Source organism: Panthera pardus, unplaced genomic scaffold, assembly GCF_024362965.1.
Source record: "Panthera pardus isolate Hobbes unplaced genomic scaffold, ASM2436296v1 HiC_scaffold_25, whole genome shotgun sequence".
NCBI classification, from domain to species: domain Eukaryota; kingdom Metazoa; phylum Chordata; class Mammalia; order Carnivora; family Felidae; genus Panthera; species Panthera pardus.
In genome coordinates this window covers 28598103-28625283 of record NW_026526821.1, presented here as the reverse complement: position 1 = coordinate 28625283, position 27181 = coordinate 28598103, and the positions used below count along the sequence as shown (strand labels likewise).

General features: G+C 44.5%; 1 pseudogene; it reads left to right on the top strand.

Moving 5' to 3' along the window:
• The first annotated feature begins 945 nt into the window (after positions 1 to 945).
• Positions 946 to 25821, top strand: LOC128773484 (signal-regulatory protein beta-1-like; annotated as a pseudogene).
• The last annotated feature ends 1360 nt before the right edge of the window (positions 25822 to 27181 follow it).

The following is a 27181-nucleotide window of genomic DNA, read 5'->3' as shown; positions in this document are numbered from 1 at the left end:
CCCACGTTAATTTTGGCTAATGTCATAGTCATTCAGCAGATTATAATGACAAAGGCCTTGTGTTTTATAGCTCAATCTTGTAACATCCCCAGCTTTTGTTTGTGTCTTTCCGCTCATGTGTATTTGGTGTAAACACCACCACATTCAGGGTACAGAACAACTCCGTGGCCGCAAAGGTTCGCCTTGTGCTACCCTTTCATAGTGCCCACCTGCCCCACCACACCAAGCCTCTGGCACATGCCCATCTGTTCTCTACAACTTCGACAATGTTGTGTAAGTGGATTCCCACAGTACGTGACGTTTTGAGATTGATTTTGTTCACTCAACATAATGCCTTCGGAAACTTACAAGTTGTGCACATGTAAATAATTTATTCCTTCTTAGCGCTGAGAAGTGTTTCCTGGTATGAATCCACTAGTTTGTTCAAGCATTCCCTAATTCCTGGACATTTTGGATGTTTCCCTTTACTTCCTATGCCAAAGAAAGATGCTTTAAATATTCACGCGAGGTTTTTGTGAGGCCATGGTCTTCTCTGCTCAGATAAATGCCTGGGAGTGTGATTTATGGGACATATAACCCACTTCCTCTTTCTTTGGTTGGAGGAGAGCACATACAAATTCTTTTCTCTTATCAATTTTTCTAAATAATCTCTACACCCAATTTGGGGCCTCAAGATGGCAGGGGAGAGAGGTCCACTGGATGGGGACAGAGGCCCCATGTAGGAGGGAAGCATCATTTCTCCTGGGCCTCTCTACTCTCTCTGAAAAAGAAAAGAGGACCCTTCACCAAGTGAGGCCTTCTCTGCCTGACTTCTATTTCACAATCTAGAAGCAGATTGCTGCCTCACAGCCATCACCCCACCATAGGTGCTTCCTCTTAATCACGGAAGGAGGCGGGGTTTTTTCACCACAGAACAGAGGCCCATTCTCCCCAGCACACACATTTGCACAGAGAGAGGGTCCTCAGGCCACCATGATGTTGGTCCCTGCCTCCGGGCCCCACCTGCCTCCTTACCTGCTGCTGGCTCTGCTGTTGGGACTCACAGGTAAGCACAGCCTTAGGGTACAATCCCCTCTTCCTGATCCCACAACATCTCCCATGTCCCTGGACATCAAGGGCTTCCAGGTAACCAGAGGTGTGCTACCCAGGGCTGCCACAGAAGACCAAGGACTGGGTGTCATCTGAGAGCAGGAAGTCGGGGATCTGAGCATTTCCTCTATGCATCCATCACCTACAGCTTGTTACCAGAGGCATCCAGACAGTGGAGGCTTCAATCTGTCACAAGGACAAGTTTGTAGGTATTAAATGATCTAATTCTCACAACACCCCTGCCTGATAGCTAGGACTGTACTCCCGATTGGCAGATGGAGAAACTCAGGCAGAGAGTGGAACTGGCCCTGTGTCACCTACCTAAGTCAGTACAGCTGCCGGGATTCACGTCCAGGCCACCCCGCTCCACGGTTCATTCTTTTCACCGTGTTATGCTGCTCGGCTTCTCGGTGGAGGCTAACTAAACAAACATCAGAAAATACAGAGAGGGAAACAGAAGAAGAGGTATCACTTAGCACACTCCGAGGTCTCCAGAGTTCCAGTTCTGCTGTGTGTCCTCCCAAACTTTGGTTAACGATGTGTTGGATGTTTCCTATGTGCCATATATTTTGCTGAGTTTTTAACCTGTATTACAATTTCATTTGATCCTCAAAATGATCTATATACTAGCTGCTAGGCTACACTTAATACATACCTGGGAATGCACTTGTGTGTGTGTGCATGTGTGTGTCTGTGTGTGTGTGTGTCTGTGTGTACACATAGGAGTACCTGAGAAAGGGTACACACAAGTGAATATGCAAACATATGGGATATTTGACAACACTCTCCTTCTTGTTCTCTTCACATCGCATCCACTCTATGTGCAATGCACACTGAGGGGCACCTGGGTGGCTCAGTCGGTTAAGCGTCCGACTTCGGCTCAGGTCACGATCTCGCGGTCCGTGAGTTCGAGTCCCGTGTCAGGCTCTGGGCTGACATCTCAGAGCCTGGAGCGTGCTTCCGATTCTGTGTCTCCCTCTCTCTCTGTCCCTCCCCCGTTCATGCTCTGTCTCTCTGTCTGAAAAATAAATAAACGAAAAAAAAAATTAAAAAAAAAAAAGAAATGCACACTGAACAGGTGTTTGGTTCCCTGTCTCTCAGCTACTCACCCCCTTTTTCTACTTCTCTAAACTAACTGCTCACTCACCACCAGGTATTGGGACAAGCAAACTTCCCTCTAGGTAAAATGAGGAGAAATTTGTGCATTACTACCTTGAAGGTCCTCCTCCATGCTGGACCGGGGTGGGGAGGAAAAAAGGGGGTAGAGTATGTGGGGACTCCTGCCTGTATGATCTGCACCTGCAATTCTATTCATATTCACATCCTGATCCCAATCATCTAGTGTCAGCTGACGCCTACATGCCTCAAGAAATCTCATGTGTAAATAACTTTCCAATTTCCTGAGCACTCACCACGTGCAACACCCACTTGGAAATGCACGTGTCTGTTATGTCCTGTGATCTTTGTATCCAAGGTAGACACTACGTCCCCCCTACCTCGCAGACAAAAAAGGAGGCACAGAAAAGTCCAAGGTCACTCGGTGGTGAATGGCAGGGTGGTGATTTGCACTCAGGCAGTCTGATTCTAGATCTCACAGGCTTAACCATGGCTCTTCTCAAACCCTACGGCCCCACTTCCATCCCCATGAGGTTTCTGCAGATCTGCCAATGGGTGGAGGGAAGGGTGGGATGTGGGGAAGACAGAGCATTTGTGGTTTGCTTCTCTCTGGCACTTTCCCCCAAGTCTTCTTCATGGGAAACCCAGATTCTGATATATTTTTCCGAGAAATTCTCCACTGAAAATAGATGGCAGGGTCTCAGAAAGGGGTTATACTGGGCAATTCACACATGACCCAAATATTTACTGGATAATTCCTAGGTGCCAAGAGCTGTCACATGAGCTTAGGGCATACTGGTTATTAAAAGAGGGAAAGCAGGGGCGCCTGGGTGGCTCAGTCGTTGAGCGTCCGACTTCGGCTCAGGTCATGATCTCACGGTCTGTGAGTTCGAGCCCCGTGTCGGGCTCTGTGCTGACAGCTCAGAGCCTGGAGCCTGTTTCAGATTCTGTGTCTCCCTCTCTCTCTGACCCTCCCCCGTTCATGTTCTGTCTCTCTCTGTCTCAAAGATAAATAAACGTTAAAAAAAAAAATTTAAAAGAGGGAAAGCAGTGGCCCTCACGGAAGTTGTATTGTAGTGGAGAAATGGAAAAGAAACAACAGACATACCAAATAAGTAAATCACATAGTATACTAGCAAGTGATGAGTGTTAAGGAAAAACATGACAGTACAGCTGGAGAAGACAATGAGAGACTCTTCAGGGTGGGATGTATTTAAAGAGGTAGCCTGGGTGGGCATCACTGAACGGGGAGTTTAGAGCAAAGATTACAAGAAGTTGGGGTGTGAGCCATGTGATCTTCTGGGGGAAGAGCCTTCCCGAACAGCACGGGAACAGCAGGAGAGTAGAATCCTCCTGTTCTGTTCAAGGGTTTGGGCTTTCACTCTGAGTACAATGGTTGCCACTGCAAGGTTCTGAAGACAGAAATGACATGATCCTCCATGAGTTTTAACTTATGCTAGCATTTGGTTGAGATTAGACGCCATAGGGCACACACAGAAGCGACTAGAACATTCAAGAGTTCGTCGTGTTCGTGCAAACAAGGAAAAGCATTTTGCACCCAGACAGCAGCCGGGAGAGGAAGGGGAAAGAGGTCAGATTGTGGGTACAGACAGAAGGGGAGACAACAGGATCTCCTGATGCATAGGATTTGGGGTGGAAAGAGAGGTTGGTTCCCAAGGGCTTGGACCTGAGCATCTCGGAGAATAAGGTGCCTCATCTGAGATGTACAAGGATGTGGGGGAAAACCGAGGAGTTCAGTTGGGGACAGTGTTAACCGTGAGAGGTTTGCTTCCATCTAAGAAAGAAGTTGAGTCTTGGCTGGACATACAAATCCAGAGAGAAGGAGCAAGGCCTGGCCCCATGATGGAAATATGACAATTATAAACACACAGATGGCAGAGTCGACACGTTTCCTGGGCTCCTCTTGACGCTCTGATCCCTCTCACCTCTGCCCTCCCTTGTTTTCTCCATGTCTCCCTCCCATATGCAGTCCTACTTCTTCCCATTTTTGTTTAGCAGTTCAGCTTCATAGCCCCAATCTCCTTCTCCAGACTCACAAACCAAAGTACCCGATCTTCCTGGCACACCAAAGACTTGCCAGTAATAGCGTGGTCTCTCCTTAGGAGACACGTTTAGTTGCAAATACCGCTAACTGCCAGGGTTTTCCCAGCTCACACGCTGCAAGAACGAACCACAAATTTTCTCCCCGAGGAGTAGCTGAGAAATAAACAGAACACAGGATGTAAGTGTGGTGTCGCAGCAACCTGCTCCTCTGATTTATATCCTGCTGAAGTTTTTAGGACATCTCAAGTAAGAAGGAACGATTGTGTATTTCTCTAGGTCTCCAGCCACCGGATTGTCACGGAGGCGGTGAAATCCAGCTGCATAATCTGGCCCCTGAAGTTCAGTGTTGGCCCCAAACATGACTGGTGTCCCTTCAAGGCATAACTCATTGTCCAGACACAGCCGACCGTCCACAACTCTGTTCAGAACATGAGTTTGAAGCCTGCTGTTGCCCTTGCTTTAGCTACTCCCGTGGTTCTATCTCCCCCTTCAAGGGCAATTTTCTCAAATCTGCCAGCCCCTAGAGCAACACATTTTCTCTTTCCTTGAGTCATTTAGTCCAATTCAAAGGCACCACATCGGGTGATCCCCTTATTTCAGTACGTATTTCTTATTGTGCTAAAATATACATAACATAAAATCTGTATCACATCAACCGTTTTTAAGGATACAATTCACTGGTATTCACATAGTTGTGAAGCCAGTAGCACTGTACCTTTCAGGAATTTATTCAACATCCTAAGCAGATACTCTGCACCCATTAAGCAAGAATTCCCCACACCTCCTTCCTCCACAGCCACCGGCAACTTCTATCTTACTTCCTTGTGTCTATGAAGCTGTTCCTTCTAGATACTTCACGTAAGTGGAATCAAGTATTTGTCCTCGTCTCTGGCATATTTCACTTAGAATGATATTTTCGAGGTTCATCCAATTAGGGAACATATCAGGTGGCCATTCTTAATAAGGCTGAATAACATTCCATTGTATGTGTCTACATCAACATTTTGTTTATCCATCCATTTATGCATAGATATGAATTCTTTCTGCTACCTTTCGGTTATCATGTATCATGCTGCTATAAACACGGATGTACAAGTATCTCAGTACGTACTTTTAATTCGGGAGTATTTACCTAAGAGTGGAATTGGTTGATCCTGTGGTAAATTCTACATGAACACGAACACTGTTTCCAGAGTGGCTACACCATTATATATTCCTACCCATGACATACAAGAGTTGCAATTTCTCCATAGCTCACTCAATCTTTATTTTCTGAAGTTTAATTTTCTTGTATTCATTTTGGTGTTTCTTTCTTTTGTTTTGTTTTTGATAAAAGCTATTCAAAGGGATTGTGGTTTTCATTTTCATTTTTCTAATGACAAGTGATGTTGAGCATCTTTTCATGGGTTTATTCACTGTTTGAATATCTTCTTTGGAGTAATAGCTCTTCTAGTCCTTGGGTCATTTTTTAATTGAGCTGTTTGTTATTTTGTTGTTGAGTTGTAGGAGTTCTTTACATATGTTGGTTATTAATCCTGTCTCAGACATAGGCTTTGCAAATACTTTCTCTCCTTCTGTAAGTTCTCCTTTCACTTATGATATCGTCTATTGACTTTTGCTGTGCAAAGTTTTTAATCTTGATAAAGTCCAAATTGTATATTTTTTTATTTGTTACTTGTGTTTTGGGGGTCATACGAGGACATCATTCCCTAATCCAATATCATGAATTTTGTCTACAGGTTTTTTTCTCTGAATTTTATAGTTTTAGTTCTTACATGTATGCTGGATCAACATAGTGCTGGGTCCTTCATCCAATTTTAGTTCATTCATCTATATAGAGAAAGGTGAGGGTTCAACCCCATTCTTTGCATGTAGATATCCAGTTTTCCCAGCAACTTGTGTTGAAGAGTCTGTTCTTTCCCCTGTTGCATGATCTTGGCACTTTTGTCGAAAATCATTTGACCACGTATGTGTGGGTTTATTGCTAGGCTTTCTATTCTATTCCATTGCTCTATATCTCTATGATATTTTCAGTACCACAGGAATCTGACTATAACACTTTGTAGTAAGTTTTGAAATCAAGAAGTGTGAGTTCTCAGAGGAACTAACATGGCAGAGAAGTAGGGAGACCCTGGGCTTTCATAGTTCTCCAAGCACACCTATATTGAGGTCAGAACACTTGGAACACCCAAGAAACTGATCCGTGCAGTGGCAGAAGGATCTCCTCAGTTGCAAGGAGACAGTGTGGCAGGTGTGAGGTATGTGGACGTGAAGTGGGTGAGAGAAAAATAGTGTTGCCATGGAGAGGAGGGCAACCCTTTCCACGGAGACAGAAAAGGGAAAGAGAGATGGGTTGAGAAAGTGCAGCATCGAATTTGCACAAGAGGAAAAGCTCTCTGGAGCATGGACTGTGGAGAAGGATGTACTGAGTGTCACAGGGATTTTTTGCAAACAGCATTTGGAGCTCAAACTCTGAGGTTTGGGAAGTGCATGACTTTCTCTGGGTGGAGGTGTGGTGTGAGCTCCTGGGGAGAAAGGATTTGGCCTGGGAGCGTAGGGATCTCCAAGGTGCGTTGGAAAAGAACATTCCCCTTCCTGGAGCACTTTTGGAAGAGGGTATATTGCTTCTCCGAGGACCAAAGACCCTGCATGCATCAGTGAAAGGCCTTTCATTATCAATGGACAAAGATACATCCAAGGGGAATGTAACTTTTGCTGCTTTTTGCTGTGCTGCACCATAGATTTCATGCACTGTGCAGGCAGGGGACTATTTTTGAGGGACAAGGGACTCCAGATACAGTCTGGAGAGGCTCTACCCCTGGAGGACAGGACTGGATCAGCATAGTGCTGGGTCCTTTAAGACTTCAGGTTTTGAATCCCAGTCCCACACCAAAGAAAAAAAGGATTTCTATGGTGCAGGGCAATTTGAGTGCCTTCATTATTCTGTGAGGGTTGCCTGAACAGCGGGAAGTGTGAGATCCCCAGTCCTGGGATGAGATTGGGGTGGCGCCATTCCCTCCCCCCTTCTCCCCATGAGAACACGGTGGGACTTCAGAGAGCAGTGCAGCGGCCCCCAGTGGAAGCGGGACCTACTCACACAAAACCCCATCTGTCCCCACCCCGGCTCTGGGTATGACAAATGCTTATTTACTAGGGCAAGACTGACTCTGACCCAGGCAGCCAGCCTCTCCTTCACAAGATCAGCTTAGCCAGCTCCCTCCAGGCACGAACTGTACTAAAGATTAAGTGCTTCAAAATGACACCTACGATTTCCAGTAGTTACTATCCGTTAAGATGGCAGAGAAGTAGGGGGACCCTGGGCTTTCATAGTTGGCTCAAACACAGCTATATTGAGGTCATGATATTGGATTAGGGAATGATTTCTTGGATATGACACCAAGTATTTCCAGTACTTCTGGAAATAGGATAAGGCTTACATTTTTCCCTTTATTTCTTTCTTCCTTTTTTCTTTTGGAGACAGCCTCATGGTTTCTTGCTTTTTTTTTTTTTTTCCATTTACTTTTCTAGCTCTTTCGTTTTTAGATAAGCCTTTTTATTTTTTTTCTTTTCTTTTTTCTTTTTTCCCCCCTTTCTTTTCCTTTGGAATCAGTCTTAGTTTTTTGATTCTCCTCCCCCCCCTTTTTTTTGTTTCTTTATTTTTGTCTTGTTTTCTTACCATCCCTTTTATTTTCGGAGGAGATCAGCCTTTTTGGTTTGTTTTGGTTTGTTTTCAGGATTTTTTCCCCCCTGACTTTTCCAGGCTTACTTCAACACGCAAACCAAAGCATACCTAGTTAAAGGTCTAAAGAATCCCCACTAAAAGCAAGGAGGAGCTCTGCAGAAGACTTAACAGTGGGAAAGAGCAGCCAAAACACAATGTCAGAGTGCACACAGCGTATACCAGAGACATTTCATGAAGTTCTAGGCCCTGGACAGTGTATGACATATTTTGAATATAGCAGTACTCTTAGGTGCTGGACACTTTACAAGCTTTTAAAAGATGCAAAAGACAGAAAATTAGCAAAATGACAACACAGAGGAATATTCCCCAAAGAAAGTTCAAGAAGAAATCACACGCAAGGACTTGCTGGAAACAGATATAAGCAATTTCTCTGAATCAGAATTTAGAATAACAGTCATAAGACTACCAGCCGGGCTTGGAAAAAGCATAGAAGACACCAAAGAAAGCCTTGCTGCAGAGATCAGAGACCTAAAATCTAATCAGGCTGAAATAAAAAAATGCTATAACTGAGATGCAAAGCCGACCCGATACAGTCACAATGAGGACTGAAGAAGCAGAAGAGATAATAGGTGAAATAGAAGATAATTTATGGAAAATAATGAAACCAAAAAAGAGAGAAAGGAAAGGAAATCAATAAATCATGAGGGGGAGACTTAGTGAACTTAGTAATTCCATAAAGCAAGGCAATATCCCTACTCCCCAGTAGGAGTCCTAGAAGAAGAAGAAAAGAAAAGGGTTTATTTGAACAAATTATAGCTGAAAACTTCCCTAATCTGGGGGAGGAAACAGGCATTCAAGTCCAAGAGGCACAGAAAACTCACATCAAAATCGACAAAAACAGGTCAACACCTGAACAGCTCATAATGAAACTTGGAAAATGCAAAGAGAAAGAGAGAATTCTCAGAGCAGCTAGGGACCGAGGGTCCTTAACCTACAAGGGTAGACACATAAGGGTAGTAGCACACCTGTCCACTGAAACTTGGCAGGCCAGAAGGGAGTGGCAAGAAATATTCAATGTGCTCAATGGGAAAAATATGCAGCCAACAATTCTTTATACAGCAAGGCTGTCTTTCAGAACAGCAGCAGAGATAAAGACTTCCCAAGACAAACAACAACTGAAGGAGTTTGTGACCACTAAACCAGCCCTGCAAGAAATTTTAATGGGGACTCTCTGAGTGAGGAAAAAATAAAAAAGATCAAAGCAACAAAGACGACAAAGGGCCAGAGAACATCACCAGAAACACCAACTCTACAGGTAGCACAATGGCACCAAATTTATATCTTTCAATAATGACTCTGAATGGACTAAATGCTCCAATCAAATGGATTAAAATGGGTTAAAAAAAAAAAAAAACAAGTTCCATCTATATGCTGCCTAGAAGAGACTCACTGTAGACCAAAACACACCTGCAGATTTTAAGTGAGGAGGTGGAGAATCATCTGGCATGCTAATGAAGATCAAAAGAAAGCCAGAGTAGACATACTAATATCAGGCAAACTAGATTTTTAAACCAAAGACTGTAACAAGAAATGCAGAAGGGCATTGAATCCTAATTAAGGGATCTATCCATCAAAAAAAAAGTTCTAACAATTTTAAATATTTATGCCCCCAAATTGAGAGCACCCAAATAGGTAAATCAATTAATCACAAACATAAAGAAACTCATTGCTAATAATACCTTAATTGTAGGGGCTTTAATACCTCACTTACAGCAATGGACAGATCATCTAAGCAGAAAATCAAGAAGGAAACAGTAGTTTTGAATGAAACACTGGACCAGATGGACTTAACAGATATATTCAGAATATTTCATCCTAAAATCGCAAGATACACATTTTTCTTGAGAGCACGTGGAATGTTCTCCATACACTGGGTCACAAATCAGCCCTCAACAGGTACAACAAGATCATGATCATACCATGAATATTTTCAAATCATAATGCTATGAAACTTGAAATCAACCACAGAAAAAAATTTGGAACGCTCTTAAATAAACTGAGATTAAAGAACATCCTACTAAAGAATGAATGGTTTAACCAGGAAATTACAGAAGAAATAAATACATGAAAGCAAATGAAAATGAAAATACAGCAGTCCAAACCATTTGGAATGAGACAATGCACTGCAATGCAGGCCTATCTCAAGAAGAAAGGTCCGAAATACACAATGTAACCTTACACATAAAGGAGACATAAAAGGAGCAGCAAATCAAACCTAACACCAGCAGAAGAAGGGAAGTAATGGAGACTAGAGCAGAAATGAATGATATAAAAGCAAACAAATAAAAAAGTAGAACAGACAGAGGCTTCTGGGTGGCTCAGACAGTTAAGTGTCTGACTTTGGCTCAGGTCATGATCTCACAGTTCGTGGGTTTGAGCCCCGTATTGGGCTCTGTGCTGACAGCTCAGAGCGTGGAGCCTGCTTCACATTCTGTGTCTCCCTCTCTCCCTCTGCCTCTCACCGGCTTGCACTCTGTTTCTCAAAAATGAATAAACATTATAAAAAAACAAATATGCAAAAAAGTAGAACTGATCATTGAAACTAAATCATTCTCTGAATGAATAAACAAAATTGGGGGCGCCTGGGTGGCTCAGTCGGTTAAGCGTCCGACTTCGGCTCAGGTCATGATCTCGCGGTCCATGAGTTCGAGCCCCGCGTCGGGCTCTGTGCTGACAGCTCAGAACCTGGAGCCTGCTTCTGATTCTGTGTCTCCCTCTCTCTCTGACCCTCCCCCCATTCATGCTCTGTCTCTCTCTGTCTCAAAAATAAAGAAACGTTAAAAAAAAATTTAAAAAAAGAATAAACAAAATTGATAAATCCTTAGGTAGATTTATTAAAAAGAAAAAAAAGGGAGGCCGAAACAGATAAAATCACGAATGAAAGAAGACAGATCACAACCAAAAGCATAGAAATACAAACAATAAAAAGAGAATACTATGAAAAATTATATGCCAACAACTGGGTAATCTGGAAAAAGTGGTTAAATTCCTAGAAGCTCAAACGCTACCAAAATAGAAATAGGAAGAAACAGAAAATTTGAACAGATCCATAACCAGCAAAGAAATTGAATCAGTTATCAAAAATCTCCCAACAAACAAGACTCCTGGGCTAGATGACTTCCCAGGGGAATTCTACCAGACATTTAAAGAAGGGTTAACACCCATTCATCTCAAAATGTTCCAAAACATAGAATGGAAGGAAAGCTTCCAAATTCATTCTACAAAGCCAATAGCTCTTATTCCAGAAACAGGCAAGACCGCACTAAAAAGGACAATGACAGGCCAAATAGCCCTGATGAACCTGGATGCAAAATGTCTCAACAAGGTACAAGGAAACTGAATTCAAAAGTATATTAAAAGAATTATTCACCCTGCTCAAGTGGGAATTATTTTTGGGCTGCATGGCTGGTTCAATACTCACAAATCATTCACCATAATATGCCACATTAATAAAAGAAAAGATGAAAAATATATGATCCTCTCAATGGATGCAGAAAAAGCATTTGACAAAACACACATCCTTTCTTGATAAAAACCCTGAAGAAAGTAGAGAAAGAAACATACTTCAACATCATAATGGCCATATACAAGGACCCACAGCTAGTATTATTGTCAGTAGGGAAAAACTGAGAGCTTTCCCCTAAAGTCAGGAATTCGACAGGGGTGTCCACCCTCACCACTGTTATTCAACATAGTACATAATATTCAACTTCGAGCCTCATCAATAAGACAACAAAAAGAAATAAAAGACGTACAAATTGGCAAGGAAGGAGTCACGCTTTCACTCTTCTCAGAGCAACATGATACTCTAGTTGGAAAATCTGAAATATACCACCAAAAATTTGCTAGAACTGATCATGAATTCAGCAAAGCCACAGAATATAAAATCAATGTACAGAAATCGGTTGCATTTCTATACACCAATAACGAAGCGGCAGAAGAGAAATCAAAGAATAAATCCCATTTACAATTGTATTTTTTTTAAAAAAAAACATAAGGTGCCTAGGACTGAAGCTAACCAAAGAGATAAAATATCTATTTGCTGAAAACTATAGAAAGCTTATGAAAGAAATTGAAGAAGACACAAAGAAATGAAAAAACATTCCATCTTCACGGACTGGAAGAACAAATACTATCAAAATGTCTATATCGCCCAAAGCAATCTACACATTTAATGCAATTCCTATCAACATAACACTAGCATCCTTCTTAGAGCTAGACCAAACAATTCTAAAATTTGTATGATACCAGAAAAGACCCTGAATAGACAAAGTAATGTTGAAAAAGAAAACCAAAGCTGGAGGCATCACAAGTCCACACTTCCAGCTCTATTACAAACCTGGAATCATCAAGACACTATGGTACTCCCATTAAACCAACACATGGATCAATGGAACAGAATAGAGAACACAGAAATGGACCCACAAATATATAGCTAAATAATCTTCGACAAAGCAGGATAGAATATCCAATGGAAAAAGGCAGTCCCTTCAGCAAATGGTGCTAGGAAAACTGGAAAGCGATGTGCAAAAAAATGAACCTGGACCACTTTTAGACCATTCACAAAAATAAATTCAAAATAAATGAATAACCTAAGTGCGAGACAGAAAACCATCAAAATCTTAGAGGAGAAAACAGGCAGCAACCACTTTGATTTCAGTCACAGCAACTTCTTACTACACATGTCTCCAGACGCAAGGGAAATAAAAGCAAAAATGAACTATTGGGACGTCATCAAGATAAAAATCTTCTGCACGGTGAAGGAAATAATCAACAAAACTAAAGGGCAACGGACAGAATGTGAGAAGATATTTCCAAGTGACATATCAGATAATCTATAAAGAACTTATCAAACTCAACACCGGAAAAACAAATAGCCCAGTGAAGAAACGGGCAAAAGACATGAATAGATACTTTTCCAAAAAAAAAAAAAAAAATCCAGATAGCTAACAAACACATGAAAAGATGCTAACGATCACTCATCATCAGAGAAATACAAATCAAAAACCACAACGAGGTACCAACTCACACCTGGGAAAATGGCTCAAATGCACAACACAGGAAACAACAGATGTTGGATGGATGTGGAGAAAGGGGACCATTTTTGTAGCGTTTGTAGGAATGCAAACTGGTGCAGCCATTATAGAGAACAGTATGTAGGTTCCTCAAGAAATTAAAAATAGAACTGCCCTGTGACCCAGCAATTGCACTACTAGGTATTGATACAAAGGATACAAAAATGCTGATTCAAAGGGACACATGCACCCCAATGTTTATAGCAGCGCTATCAACGATAGCCAAATTATGGAAAGAGACAAAATGTCCATCAACTGATGAATGGATAAAGAAGATGTGGTATATATGTACAATAGAATATTACTGGGTGATCAAATAGAATGACATCTTGCCATTTGCAACAGCGTGGATGGAACTAGGTGTATTATGCTAAGTAAAATAAGTCGGGCAGTGAAAGACAAATATCATATGATTTACTCATATGTGGAAATTAAGAAATAAATTCCACATTTATTGAACATAGGGAAGGGAAGGAAAAATAGGATAAAAACAGAAAGGGAGGCAACACTCAAGAGACTCTTAAATGCCGAGAACAAACTGATGATTGCTGGAGGGGTGGTGGGTGGGGAGATGGGCTAAATGGGTGAGGGCCAACAAGGAGGGCACTTGTTGGGATGAGCACTGAATGTTATATGTAAGTGATGAATCCCTGGGTTCTACTCCTGAAAACAACACTACACTGTATATTAACTAACTTGAATTTGAATAAATAAATTTTTTAAAAAAGGATGTGAGTTCTCCAACTATGTTCTGTTTAAGGATTGCTTGATGCTTGCACTCCCTTGAGACCGTATATGAATTTTTAAGGGCTTCTGAAATTTTGCAAAAAAAAAAAAAAAAAAAAGGTGACTGTATTGAATCTGGAGAGCATTTTAGGTAGTATCGATGAACTCTTCCAATCCACAAACGGTATTTGTTTTTCCATTTATTTATATCACATTTCATTTCTTTCCACAATGTTTTGTACTTTTTGGCATACAGGCCTTTGATCTCCGTGCACAAACCATTCCTATATATTTTATACTTTTTGATGTGTGCGTAGTGGAATGGTTTGCAAAATTGTTTACGACTGTTCATCAATAGCATATACAAATGCACCTGATTTTTGACTGTTGGTTTTGTATAGCACACATTAGCTGATTTCATTATTATCTCTAACAGTTTGTTTTTACATGTGGAAACTTTAGGGTTGCAACGCATGAAATCATGTCATGTGCAAAGAGATAGTTTCACTTATTCCTTTGCAATTTGAATGTTATTTCTTTCTCTTGCCTAATTGCATTCTCTAGGATTCCATTGTGTTCAATGGAAGTGCTGAAAGCAGGCATCCTTGCCTTGTTCAGATTTCCACCATCAAAGGTGATGTCAGCTATAGGTTCTTCACATATGACTTTATATTTTGTGTAAGCTTCCATCTACTCCGAGTTTTTTTTTATTGTTTTTATCATAAAAAGGTTGACTTTCGCCAAATAATTTTCTACATCAAATGATGACTATGTTATTTTTTTCATTCTATCAATGTGGCCTATCACACTGTATAATTTTCATATGTTGAATCCTTCTTACATTCCAGAAAGAAATCCCACTTGGTCATTGTGTATAATTCTTTTAATATGCTGTTGAGTTGTAATTGCTAATGTTTTGTCGAGCATTGTCGCATCAATATCCAGACAAGATACTGGTCTGTAGTTTTGTTGTAGTGCCTTTGTTGGCTTTGGTCTCAGGATAACGCTGCCCTGAGAATGAGTCTCACGATGACCCGAAATAACTTAGGAGTCTTCCTACCGCTTTTATTTTTGGGAATACTTTGAAAAGGATTACTGTTAAGTTTATCTTTCAGTGTTTGGAAGAATTCGCCAGTGAATCTTCATGATCATGGGCTTTTCTTTGTTGGGAAATTGTTGATTGATTCAAACTCCTTACTAGCGATATTCTATTCATTTTTCTAGTCTTCATTATTCAGTCTTGGTAAATGGTATGTGTCTAGAAATTTGTCCATTTACTCTAGGTTTTCCAATTTATCGGTCTACAATTGTTCGATGTACTCTTTTAGAATCCTGTGCATTTATAGAAAAATACTTAATAATGTCTTTCTCTTCTATCTGATTTCAGTTCATGAAATCTTCTCAATCTCTCTCTGTTACTCAATCTAGCTAAAGTTTTGTCAACTATGTTGGTTTCTGAAGAGCTACTCTTGGGTTTACTGATTTTCTCTGTTGTTCATGTATTCACAATTTACTTATCTCTACATTAGTCCTTTTTATTTCCTTCATTCTGCTTGCTTTGTGTTAATTCTTCTTCTTTTTCTGATTTATTAAGCTGTATACTTGTTAATGACTTGTGATCTTTCCTCTCTTTAAATGTCGGCATTACAAATATAAATTTCCCTCCATGGTTGCTTTCAGTGCAGAGTGTAGGTTTTGGCATGTTGTATTTCCATTTCCATTCATCTCAAGGTGTTCTCTAATTTCCCTAAGAGTGTGTTCTTGTATTTCAATACATTGGAGAAGATTCAATTTCACTTCTGTTGTTGATTTCTAGTTTTATTTCACAACTCTCACCAGTTCACTGCTTGAAAAGCCCTTCTTCCAGATTGCAGTATGGTGCCTTCTCAGCCTGTATAATTTGGACTCATACAAAGGGTTTGTTTGTTTGTTTGTTTGTTTTCTTTCGTTTCATTTTTTATGGTAACTGGTTTCTGTAACAATCTGGGGAGACATGTGTGGGAGACAGGACAATGGCTTCTCCAAGATGACCACATCTTAATATACATAAAATGTGAATATTTTTCTTTATTCAGCCAAAGAAATTTTGCCAAAATGATTAGGTTAGACTCTTTACATGAGGAGATTATCCCAGATTATCACCGTGGCCCCATTTTATTCACAAGAGTCCTTATAAGAAGGGGGCAGGAAAGTCAAACTTAGAGAATGACAAGTAACAATACAAGCAAAAATTTGGAATGATAGAAAATTGGGAAGATGAAAAGAATTGTGGGCAGCTTCTAGAATTTGGATGGCAAGGATCAACATCCAGAAGAAATACAGCTCAGCTGCCCTTTGTGTTGAGCCCAGCAACACCAATTTTGGACTCTTAATCTCCAGAATAACAAAATCGTACCTTTATGCAGTTTTCAGGCACTACATTTTTAATCATTTGTTTCACTGCGTTAGGAAATATTTTAATATAATATGATTGCTTTCTAGTAAAAAAACCCTAGGTATTTTAAACACTCCTTTACCTTTCATTTAGCTAGCTACATGTTTATTATGTGTTGGCAATTCTTCCCATCACTGTCTCTCACATATCCAGATTGATGGATAAGACCCCCACCTGTACATGTGCTTGTGGAAGAGAGAAGTTGATCCAGAGAGGTTCCAGAAGCTAAACCCACAGCCCAGAAACTACATCCATCACTTCCGCTCACACACAATGGTCTAAAGAAGTCTCACGGCCCCACCGAATGCAAGAGACCAGAGAGTGTAACACCCCAAGGGGCCAGAACACAGACAAGCAGGATCATTTGGCGAAGCACGACGCTTTCAGAGAGGGCTGGGGCCATCCGCCTGCGTGTGCCACATCTCTGAATCTCTCTCTGTTTTGCTTTCCTCGTCTGTAACGGGGTCTCGTGTGACAGGCTCGTCGCGAGGGCTACATGCCATGCACGCACAGCGTGCTGACCTCACGGTGTGCACTCAGTGAAGGCTGTTGTGGATAAACACTTGTGTGGACGGACAGGATCGCACAAGGATGCTAAATAGCTGTTTTGTTCTCCCCCAGGTGTGGCAGGTGAGGCGGAACTGCAGGTGATCCAGCCCGAGAAGTCGGTGTCTGTGGCGGCCGGACAGACGGCCACTCTGCGCTGCACCCTGACCTCCCTGCAGCCCGCTGGGAAGGTCGAGTGGTTCAGGGGCACAGGGCCAGGCCGGGAGTTAATCTTCAGTTTCACAGGAGACCCTCACTCCCCTCGAGTAACAAATGTTACAGACGCCACAAGGAGAAACAACATGGACTTTTCCATCCGCATCAGTAACATCACCCCGGAAGACACGGGAACCTACTACTGTGTGAAGTTCCAGAAAGGGGCCCCCGATGTGGAGTTTAAGTCTGGACCAGGCACCCAGGTCACCGTGAGCGGTGAGTATCGCTCCGTCCCCTGGTTGTGACGGCAAGTCAGTAAGAATGCCCTCCACTGTCTGAGCAACAGATAAGGATCAGGTGCTTTTATGGGTGCCCCTGAATCAGCCCCTTCCACGGATCAGGAAAGTTGACGCCTGGAGAGGCCTTGCTATTTGCTGAAGACACCACGGCTGATAAACAGTGGGAAAATCTGGAACCGCGGTCTGCAGGTTCCCAGCTCTTCCTTTTTTCAATCCTGACCAGCCCTCTGGTTCCCAGGATGAGAGACTGAAAGTCTGGGAGACATGCTAGTCACAAGGCCCATCCTCACATCTGCCTCCAAATAGCACTCATGTCGCTGTGTCCAGAATCCTCCACACTCGGCATTTACTAAGCACCTGCTATGCGCAAGCTCTGTTCTGGGTACTGTAGGAGGAGGAGGTGGAGACCGAGAGTGACACCCACCAGAAATGTCCTTCCTGTGCCCAGATTGGTGGGAAGTCCCCTGGCAGAGAAGACAAGGGGGACTTTGAACTGAGGCTGGAATTGCACGCGGGCCCTGCCCCTGACTCAGTCTCCGACACCGCCCTCCCAACACTATCAGCAGGGCTAAAACATAACCCATGCGAGGGTTCTGCACAGTGTCACATACCTGTCGTTGCTGAGGATGACCAGAGTCATGCTTACTGCTCGTAAATGCTCCTCTTGCAGCCAAACCCTCTCCCCCCGTGGTGTCGGGCCCCACGGCCAGGGCCACACCTGAGCAGACTGTGAGCTTCACCTGCGAGTCCCACGGCTTCTCCCCCAGAAACGTCACCCTGAAATGGTTCAAAAACGGGAAGGAGCTGGCAGCCTCCCAGACCACCGTGGACCCAGAGGGAGACAGCGCTTCCTACAGCATCTCCAGCACAGCCAGGCTGCCGCTGGCCCCGGGGGACGTTCGCTCCCAGGTCATCTGCGAGGTGGCCCACGTGACCCTGCAGGGGGGCCCTCCTCTTCGTGGGGCTGCCAACTTGTCCGAGACCCTCCGAGGTAGATGCCCGTCACCCCCGGCCCAAGCCCAGCTCCGGCCCCCAAGCCTCCCAGCCTGCCCCTCCCCCACTCCGTGCTCCCAGCCTTCCATCCCCTGGAACCTGCCTCCTGACAGACCCTCCCAACCACCGGGCACCCAGGGGTACCGTCACCTCCTCCTGTTTTAACGGCAGTTCGGGTGAACACCTACCGTGCTAGGTAGTTCGATTTACTTTCCCAGAGCCACTCCAATTATTGAGCACCTACTGTAATCCAGCCACTGTGTGCTCGGTGATTTCATGGATTTTGCTAGTTATTCGATTCCAAATGCATGCTGGGGGCTCGATTTCACTCATCATTACCCTAATAGGAGCTACCAGTCCTTGAGCACCTACTGTGTACTGGGCACTGTGCTTAGGGATTTCACTCACATGCAAAGACTACCCTCAGTGTTTGAGCACCAGCTGTATGCCTAGCACTGATCTGGGTGATTCCCTTGCTGCGTGGGGGGAGCTAAGTTCTCGACCCCCTCCCCGGTGACGTGTCTGTTCCATGAGGTCAGAGCTTCTGCTCTGTGCTGTTTCAGTTCCACCCACCTTGGAGGTTGCCCAGCAACCCGTGACAGGGGACCAGGTGAAGGTCATTTGCCAAGTGAAGAAGTTCTACCCCCAGCACCTACAGCTGACCTGGTTGGAGAACGGACACGTGTCCCGAACAGAAATGGCCTCAATGGCCTCGAACCTCATAGAGAACAAGGATGGGACCTTTAACTGGACGAGCTGGCTCCTGGTGAATTTATCCACCCACAGGGAAGATGTGGTTTTCACCTGCCAGGTGCAGCAAGACGGGCAGCCCGTGGTCACCAAAACCCATACCCATACTCTCTGCCCACCAGAAGGACCAGGAAGCCCATACGACCCACGGTGAGTCCGAGATGCCAACTGACCTGGCACTTTAAATTCTATCTTTTCTTTTTTTATGTGAAAAGCAGTCATTCATGCCTATTATAGAATAATCTAGAGGTCTACAGACATAAAGTAGAATTTTGATATGAGCTTCCCTCCCCAAAGCTCGTGCTCCAAGAGTGACCACTGTTAAGATTTTGGTACATAGCTTTTTAGATCTTTTGACATAACCATGCATTAGAGAAGGAAACAACAGAGGGAGGGAGATGATCTTGTCGCTAGCATCTTGCCTCCTGCACCTTCACCTGACAGTAATTATGTCACCACGCCAGGCCAGCCACCTCCTCCTTCTGTTCATTCTCACCTGGGCTTCATATCGATCCTTCTTACACCCTTCTAACCCCTTCTCAGCAAAGGTCTGCACTTGCCACTCTGAAATTCTGGACGGGAACCCTGAGGACAGAGTGTTGAGTCTGGACCAGGCTCCCAGGTGACCATGGGTGCTCACAGCACAAACCACCTTTGTCCCCTGCTTTGGGACAACAGGCCAGCAATAATCATGATTACTCACTGCACATTTACTTTATGCCAATTCCAGTTCATTTCTGATCTGCTACAACCACCCTGGGAGCTTGGAAGTTGACGGGACCAACTCAGGGAGCAATGGGGGACAGATGGAGAAGATGTCCTGCCCTTAGTCCAGGTGATGGGCTAAACCAATCAAGAGAAACCTGAGTCCCCGAGGACAGGGACCACCAGCCTATAAGACAAGCGTGTTAGAGATAACAGCTGGGCATTGTCCCAAAGACCTACAGGTCCCCTTTCTATGACCAAATTGTATCTTTTCTCGCTCTTATAATATATGGAGGAGTTTGAGCCATGTTACCAGGAGTCTTTGTTCCAGAAGACCTTTCAAAGGCCCATTCCCTTCTAACATACCCCATGACACTGTCCTCATTGCTGGGTCAACACTGGGTCACCGAGTATCCATGACCCTGCTTGCCAACTAGGAGAGGAGAGATAGGAAGGGGAGAACAACTTCTCTTAACACTAGAGGTCCTGCCTAACTGCGTCCACTAATGACTCAGTCATGGATGCACATCCAGTTGCAAATGGAGTCCATAATTGTGTGGTCATGTGATTAATGACTTTTGTTTTTCAACACAGCCAGTACCATTACATACTTTGTAAAATTAACAGTAATTTCCCACTATCAGCTAAAATGGAACCTATATTCGGATTTTCCAAAATTTCTTCTAAGACTTTATTCTGTGTACCAAATTTGGTTTTATTTCATCTCGAAATGCTTGCAAAAACTTTCCTGTGAAACCACATGGGACTCCACAATTCCTTTTTACATATATATATATATATATATATATATATATATATACACAGAGAGAGAGTATGAATAGCTAGGGCTACTCAAATTCTTCACTTTATATTGGATGCTTGTGGATGCTTGAGGAAGCTGGTCCATTTTCTTGAGTTGTCCAATTTCTACCCACAGAGTTCTCATCATATTACCTTTGTATCCTTTTGATGTCTGTAGGGTCTGTAGTGATATCATATTTCTTTCCTGATATCGGAACTATTTCCCTTTTATTTCATTGTCAGAATTACTACAAGTTTTTCCATTTTATTGATCTTTTCCACAAACTCTTTTGTTTTGGTGATTTCCTCTATGGTGTATTTTCAATTTCATTGTTTTTTCTCCTCTTTTTTTTCCCCATTCTGCTTGACTGGGGTTTATTTTGCTCCTCCTCATTTTTTGAAATGGGAGCTAGGATGATTGATACTAGTCTGTCTTTGTTTGAATGCCACACCTGGACTTCCTTCTGCACTTGGGGAGTCAGGAGTGTGGAGCCAGGATACCTGGGGCTGTGTTCTTCCAGACTGCAGGCATCTAGACTGCCTGACTTCCTCTTCCACCTTTCAGAGTCCTCCTGTTCTTGGACCTCATATGATTTCCAGGGGTCAGTCTTATACGGAACCAGGAAGGCAGGAAGAGGCAAATCAACACCACCTCTTCTGGACTGGTCTGGGTTAGGTTTTTAGTCTTTGGCCTTGCACTAGAACTCATACTAGGGCTGATAACTTCTGGTGCTTCCAGTGTGCCTGAACTAGCAAACTTGCTTGTGTGCTAAGACCGGAAATGGACATTAGGGTTGTCTGGGCTGGAGAGCTGGATGCCTATGTGACCCTGCTGTACCAGGATGCCACAGCCTCCCCTGGGCATCCCAGGGCTCCAGTCACTGCGATGTTGGCTCAACGGGTTGGAATAAGAATGCACATCTTTTGGTTCACGTTTATGGTATTGAGGTATTTTATAACACTTCTAGTTTAAGAGACCTCTGTTCTCTCAGTATAGCATCACCGGGTATGTTACAGGGGTTGGTTGGCCAGTTTGGGCATTTGGAGGAGAGAGGTTCTGAGTCCTCTGATCTTTCTGTTCTTCTTTCAGGATGCCACGTGTGCCTGTCCCATTTTTCCTTCTTCCCTTCACCACTCAACTTTGAAACAGCACCTCTTGAATCTTGTTTGTCTTTCCCCCGAAGTTATGCATTTTAAATCATGCCTGCCCCCTTTATGCACATCTATCTTTTTAAATTTCCCTGACTCCCTGCATCAGGTTCCTATTGCTGCTGTAATCATTAGCACACACTTAGTGGCTTCAAACAACACAATTTTTTTCTTCCACTTCTAGAGGCAGAAAGTCTACAATGAGTTGGCAGGGCTGCATTCCATCTGGGGGAACAGGGGGAGAGTCTGTGTCCTTGCTGTTCCAGCTCCTAGGGTCCCGTTCCGGACTACCCTCTGCTGCGGTCAATATGCCTCCTGCTCCCACTCTCCTGCCTCCCTCCTTCACTTGTAAAGGTCTCTGTGATTCTGTTGGCTCCACTCCGATAGTCCAAGATAATGACCCACTCAAGACCATAGCTGGTTACCACACAGTCTACCTTGCCATGTCAGGGACCACAGACTCTGGGGAATCGGGGCCAACCATCTTAAGTCAGGCATACTTTGAAACTATTTTCTGTGATCTGTGTCCTGATGTGCAGGACACATTTCCAATATTTTCTCATTGAAGTTGGATTTAATATTGGCAGCAGGATTTCTAAAAAACTCTCAGGCATCTTGTATAACTGCCCTTGTCTTCTTCACCTGCCCTTTCCTATGGCTGGTGAGGGTGGGAGGGCAGCAGTGTAAGCTATTGTGCCTTCAGATTGTGTGATATTTCCCTTTTGTCTCCCAGACATTTTGGAGTTTGGCCATTGCTCTTCAAGGACTTCTGAAAGCCAGGTTTCCATAGAATTATCTGTCCTTTTATTGTTTTTTCTTTGGGTTCAGAAGCTGTATTCAGAGACGAGTAACTAAGCTGCTGCCTTGTCCTCAGCAGACACAAGTGCCCTGAGGGCTTTGAATGCCTTGGCCCCAAAGTCCCTATCCCACATCAGTATTTGTCTCCCGTATTTCCCCATCACGGCCCTGTTCTAGCAGAGCAGTATACTGAACTGAGAATTCAATCCTCTTTGTAGCACCAATATTCTTATAATTATGTTGGACCCAATTATGTCCTCAGCTTTTTCTGCCCTCAGGATCTAATAGGTGGGAGTCTACAATGTTGCCCAAAAGTCCTCTTTCACACATGACCTATCATGAGAGATCAACCAGTCTGAGTTCTGCATTGTCTTTCCCTGAAGGGTTGATGCTCAGCAACACTCATCCACCCAATAGTTCTTATAATTCCCAACCGATTTCCAGATTACCAGGTTACCCCTGACCTCTACTTACTCCATCCCAGGTCACCACTGTGAGCTTTTAGCAGTGACAATAGCAGGGAAAGCTGGGACCTTCCCCTGTTCCTCTGCCCGCCAGGCAGGGGACCTCTTGGCCAGCCAGCTGATTGAGACCCAGGTCGGTATCTGCACATTAGAGCTGGGTTTCCAGACCCTTCCCAGACAAACTCCACAGGTCAACTGTATTGGGAAGCAAACTCTAACATCATATGAGAAGGGAGAAACCTCACTGTGGTGTGGTGCCCATTCACAGGTATGAGTTAGAGAAGGAGGAAAGACTGGCAAAAGGAGATATTGAACACAATGCAGCACAGAAAAGTCATACTTGCACAGAGAACAGACGAACTGGATGCTATTTTTGCCTTATTTTAAATGGTGCAGAGGGGCAAAACCTCTGTACCCGAACTTCCTCCAGTCCTCTGCTGCACGCTGCCCTCTAGAGCAGGTGCAAACATGGGCAATGCAGCTTTTTCAACTGAGAAAAAATTCCAGAGGGCCACCCAGCTGAGACCTGCCGTCCCCCAACACACCAGGGGTAAAAATGGTGGGTCTTTGCTCCTCCCTCTAAGATTATTCCATATATTTCAAAAACGTATTTGAATTTCTTGATGTAAATCTAAGAGCAAAATCCAGTCACTGTAAAAAGGCAAAGAATCTGAAGTTATGCATGCAGACCCAATGATCTACGTGCAAAAGAACAATGTCATTACCTGATGTTGGTACTGGGGTCCAGGGGCGCGGGATGGTGTTTGAAGCCCCTCCCAGGTTTAGACCCCATTTCCTTTCCTAACCAGGGTGTTCTCCAGCCAGCAGGTCTTGTGAGGTCAGGCCACCCCGAGGGCTCCCTCAGCACAAGAACATGGGGTCGTCGAGGCTCGCGTGTGGAACAAAGAAGGGCAGACTTGCACCTTGCTCACCTTGACACTGTCCTTCCTCTACTTGAGGCCAGGCTGACATTCGTTCCTATGACCCTGAGAGGTTGGACTGTCCTAGTCCAAACACAAGGTCTCAGATTCATCCTAAGGACAGCAGAGTCCCACTCATCTTGTGACCCTCAGTAAATTATGAGCCTGTTCCTTCCTCAGAAGAGAGTGTCAGACCTGCCCCATTGGGTGTGGGGAACAAGTCAGCAAACCTCACTTACATGTTACTGAGTGCTCATGTCTCCAGCCCTTCCCTCAGGAAGGACACCCAGTAGCCTGAGCAGAGGTGAGCAAGATGAGGTACTTCTTATCCTGAATTCTGCCTCGAGCCTCTCACAGGGGAAATTCATGAGCTTCAGAGCATAGATGGATGCAGGTTCCCTCAGATGGAGTAAGTCGAGGCCCCTGGGAGTGGACTCCTGGATCCCTCTCTGATGCTGCCTCCTGTCCCTTCATTTCCAGATCGAGAACTGTCCACTTCACTCCTGGTGGCTCTCTTCCTGGGCCCCAAGCTGCTGCTGCTCGTCTCTGTCTCTGCCATCTATGGCCACAGGAAGCAATGGATTCACTGGTGAGATATGGACAAGGAGGGCAGGGCCAGGTCAGTCCCAGAAGGAGCCAGGTCAGTGGAAGGGGCAGCCCGCAGGTCACACAGGGTCAGCGCCCACCTGGAATAAAGAGCAGGTGACGCACCTCCCTTCATATCCTCTGGAGCCTCAGGGATCCCTCTGGGAGGTTCCCAACTCCCAGGATGACTATTGGGTCCTGTAAGAGGTGGATGGGGTCAAGGGCTATGAAAGGATGTACAGAGAGACCTACAGCTTCTGGCAAGGGAGTGGGCTAAGTGAGCAACACCTGGGTGGGAAACCCCACAGAAACCATCTCTAGATTATTTGGGCGCAAGGTGTCCACATTTAGAGGAATGCTGACAGGTGCCCGCTGGCTGCTCTGAGGACGGCTCCCGCTCTGACCCTCCGTGGGGCAGACTGGAAAGGATGGGGAAGGGGGATCAGGACCTAGGGAGGAAGGCTGAGGAGGCACGGTCCATGTCAGGGACTTTCTGCCCTCTCACTACAGGTGTCCCGGGAGGAAAACAGCACCGAGGACATAGGAGACACGTGGAGAACATTTCTGGAATGATGAGCAGATAATGAAATGTGAACATGGGTCCACGGCTCCTTCCTTCCTCCCCTGCTACATGCCATCCTCAGTCTCTGCTGCCTCCTTCCTTCCCCGAGGGGCCCAGCCTAAGACAAGGAACAACTAGAAGCTTCCACAACCCTGCCCCACATGCCTGCTTCCCCAGAGACCCAGCTGCCCACAGTTCCTGCTGTTCCTCCTCAAAGACCTCGATGCCCCCAGAGCTGGGTCTTCCCACCTATTCCCGAGCAGGGGCCATGGGAACGTCTGTGGAGACTGACACATGGATATCTTACTAGAATGAGACAAGCAAGTCCTGGTACACACACCAGTCTATCTCGCATCCATCTTCTGGGGACGGTGGTCATGAACTACATATTCAAGTCCATGCTCCAGCAGGTTATTCCTGCCAACCCCCCGTCTCCCCAGCCTTGGTAAGGTTCTTCAATCCCTCTTAAATAGAAACGAATCCCATCTTGGTTTGAAGGGGAAAAAAGGATCCTCCTTCCTCTTTGCCTACCTGCCCTATTCCTCAATCCCAGAGAGAAGATTCCCTCCTCTCCCTGTGATGGGAACACTAGCTCTTCTGTCACCTTCATCCTTCCCAACCCCCCTGCTCATGTACACACGCTGGCAGTACAGAAGACAGGAGCCTTCCTTGATTTCCTTCTTTATATCCCATTTCAAATCTGCCTTCCTAATGTATGTCCAGCGACCAGACGGTGTTAAACCATCTACATCTGGACAGAAAAAGAAGCCCGATTTGTAGTGCTTGTCCACTTCTGTGGCGTCTACACTCCCAACGTGGCCAATTTGAAGCTGCCAACAGTGGAACAACTAGCTTGCGAAATTCTTGGAAAGCTCTCAGGAGCGAGCTCTCCTCCCGCCCACCAGGGAGCTCCACCCAGCACCTGCACACTGCTCGCTCCCGGACTGCCCCCTGCTCCCGGCCACCAGCATCCCTTCCTGGGCCATTGCCACGTCCCTAACAGACTCTCCGGGTTCAGCCACAGTGATCCTACAGAAACGGAAGTCCGATTGTATCCTTCCTCTGTTTCTTCCCCCTACAGATAAGCATGGCTCCGTTTCTCCCTCTTTCAAGCTCTCCAGTCATGTCACTTTATTAAAAACACCTTCCTTAAACCACCCACATAAAATATCAATTCCTGTCTCTCACTCTTTGTTCCCACAGCTCATACCCGAACTGAATTCTTTTCCTAGAACTTAAGACCAGCCAACATGATAAATGGAGACAGTGCTCACTTGCACAGTGATGCAGGACCAAAACAATGACGGGTGCAGCTGAAACCAGGCGACATGATCTCAATAATCAGAGGGAAAGGCAACAATTTTTCTGTGAACTTTAGAAACTTTTTTCAACACATTGGGAACCCCCCAACTGCCAGTTATGAATGTACAGAGACATGAAAAGACAGTAAAACTATTATCCATTTGGTAAACACTCATTTGAAACATTAGAAACGTTGAAAGGTGGGGCGCCTGGGTGACTCAGTCAGTTAGGCGTCCACCTCTTTGATTTTGGCTCAGGTTATGATCTCACAGTTCATGGTTTCGAGCCCTTCATTGGGCTCTGGCTGGAGAGCACAGAGGCTGCTTGGGATTTCTCTCTCCCCCTCCCTCTGCCTCTCCCTGACTCTCGGTCTTAAAAAATAAAACAAAAAACATTAAAAAATTTTTTTAATTAAAAAAAAAGAAACCTTGAAAAGGGAAGTGGTTTATTTTTTTTAAAGACCTACCTAGTGTAGTTTGGAGAGTGCTTGCCTTCTTGTAACTAACTGCACAGTTTACAAGAAAACAAGCATCTCAATGATCTTACCTGCTTCTCAATTGGGATTAGATTGCAACATTGCTGCACTTCCAATGCTGTGAACGCCTGACAACATATTCGTGAACATTTTCTGGTGTCACATCTTCTGGGACATCGTCTCCCCACCCCTCCCCTGTCCTCAGTGACGTGGTAAGTTTGCATTCACTCTCCTCCTCTGGCTGCATATCTAGACTCTGGAAACGGTATCCCTGGCAGCATTCCCATGAAGGTCTCTGTGTCTTGATGAACCCCACTCACATTGAGTTTGAACTTCAGCTGCAGCCTCAGCTCTTCTCATTTCTCCTACACACGTTCAGTTTGGTCCCCATCCCCTTTTTTCATTTTTTACTTTCATACAATGTCACCCG